Source organism: Anopheles gambiae, assembly GCF_943734735.2.
Source record: "Anopheles gambiae chromosome X unlocalized genomic scaffold, idAnoGambNW_F1_1 X_unloc_30, whole genome shotgun sequence".
In the NCBI taxonomy this organism is placed as follows: domain Eukaryota; kingdom Metazoa; phylum Arthropoda; class Insecta; order Diptera; family Culicidae; genus Anopheles; species Anopheles gambiae.
Window position 1 is genome coordinate 27,501 of NW_026902638.1, and position 2,500 is coordinate 30,000.

At 46.1% G+C, this 2,500-nt stretch overlaps 1 pseudogene; it reads right to left on the reverse strand.

Annotated features, from left to right (window-relative positions):
- LOC133394657 (large subunit ribosomal RNA) overlaps positions 1 to 2,500 on the reverse strand; it is a 9,269-nt pseudogene that overhangs the window by 2,629 nt on the left and 4,140 nt on the right.

Below are 2,500 nucleotides of genomic sequence, written 5' to 3' on the forward strand. Positions count from 1 at the left end.
ACCTGATGTGTGAAGTGTAATCGAGGCGGTCATCTAAGACCATCCCCAATACTTTAAGCTGCGCGACGAATGTACTACGTGATCACCTACCCTGATAGCCCCATGTTGTATCCTCTGATGGGAACTGACCATAATGAACTCGGTCTTGGTCGGGGCTATCTTTAATCCGTTGTCGGTCATCCATCTGTCGATGATGCGAATCTGGCTGGAAACGAGAATTTCAATATCATCAACACAATTACCTTCCACCAACAACACTATATCGTCTGCATAGCCGATAATCCTTGCACCTTCCACCATTGCAACTCGTAGGACTCCGTCGTACATGAGGTTCCATAACGTTGGGCCAAGTACCGAGCCTTGAGGTACACCCGATGTGACTGCAATCTCTGCCGGTCCATCTGTGGTATCATACATCAGCACACGATTCCTAAAATAATCACCAATGATATCATAAAGATATTTAGGAGTGTTAATTCTCTGTAAAGCATTTGCAATCGCCAACCATGAAGCACTGTTAAAAGCATTAGTAACATCTAATGTAACAACTGCACAATACCGTCCACTGTATCTGTTTCTACTTCTAGCTACCGAAACAATGTCCACTACCCGTTGAATCGCATCAACTGTTGATCGACGACTTCTGAAACCAAATTGGTCGTCAGACAGTCCGTTGACCTCCCTCAATGTGTGCATTTAACCGTTGCACTATGATGCGTTCTAAACCTTTACCTGCCCCGGTCTAGTAGACAAATGGGGCGAACCGAACCCCGGTTCCCCTGGTGGTTTGTTCGGCTTCGGTATTAACACCAACCTCTGCCTTTTCCACTCATCGGGGAACTTCGCGTTCTCTAAACAGCCTTGGTAAACCCTGCAAAATGCAGCGGTTGCAGTCAACATACCAACTTTCAGCGCCTCATTCGGGATACCATCTTGTCCCGGCGCCTTCTTGTTAGGTAGTCTCCTGGCAACCGCAAGAATCTCATCATTAGTAATTCTTTTCAAACTCTCGTGGCTGATCGATACGATATTCAGGCCACACCGTGTTTGGGTGAGTAGGAAAAAGCTCGCTCACCACTTCCCTAAACTCGTCCAATGTCATGGTTCGGGGTCCAATCGAACCCTCGGCCACTTTCTTGAACGTATGATATACAATACAAAATGATGCGTTGTTCGCTGTTCCCAGGAACTCTTTCCACTTCCTCTGTCGGGTATGCTTGATCAATCGCTTGAGGGCATTCCGTGCCAACCTTGAACTCGTCCCTAAAAGAAGAATAGAGATCAGTATTGAATGCTCTTTGCGCTAATCGATCGCGGTGTTTGCACTCTTTTGCGAAGTGCCTCGATCTCTAGCGTCCACCAAAATGCACTCTTGTTAGGAGTGTACCTCTTACGCTTAGTCATCGTCGCATTACACGCCGTGACAAGTATAACGCATTAAGTCTTCGCTTGTTGTGACCTCGGTCTCAAAAGCGGCTTGCATCATAACTTCAAAATATCATTTGCTAAAATACTTGATGCTCCATCCCGTTATGGGTCGGGACAAGTTACGCACGCTTTGCGTCTCAAGATCTATTCGTATTGCACGATGATCAGAGTTCATATAGCTAGATAACACCTCCCACTGAAATGATCTTGCAACTGTTCTGCTCGCAAAAGTAAGATCAACTACTGACGTACGCCTGGTCCAACATAAGTTGGGGTGCTGCCGTCGTTCAATAAAATTGCGTCAATCTGCGCAAAGGTTGATAAGACCCACTCACCTCTTCGTTTCTGGGTTTCTTCCACGCTTTCGCCAAGTTGGTTGTTCCAACTTGCTGACCAAGCGTTGAAGTCCCCCCCCGATAACGAATTTGTGGATACCGGTTACGGCCATTACCGTGTTATCCAACATGTTCTGGAACTCTTCCATACTAAATCTAGGTGGCGCGTAAACGCTAACCACTCGCATATCACCTATGTCAACTATCATTAAACCCTTCAGAGCCTTACTGACTACCTTAACTGGTAAGTCCGCGTTAACCACTACCGCTGCTGTGTTATCGTCATTGCGTAACACTTTGACGTTGGGTTGTTGCCAGATACGGATCTGCAATCACACTATATCCGCAGATTCTTCCCCTAATCGTTTGCCACATTAATTGAAATGCAGCATAAACAATGATTCTGGTTATGTTGTAGCAACCTAACCATTATGATCTAATCGTTCGCCTTCTAGGACACATATAACTGCCCGTTGCGTGAAGGTTCTGTGACCTCGTACCGCAATCCAAACACTTGACAGAGTTGGTACAAGCTTGCTTCTTGTGTCCACTCAAACCGCATTTTCCAGCACAGATTACTTCTGTCTGGGTTCCCTACAATGGTAGCTCGTATGGCCTACCTTCCAACACTTAAAGCATTTCTGCTCCTCCATTACCTCACGGATATGGCATATCGACCAACCAACTTTCAGCTTTCCCAAATTCAGGAAGCTTTGAAAGTCTGGCAGCGATACGTT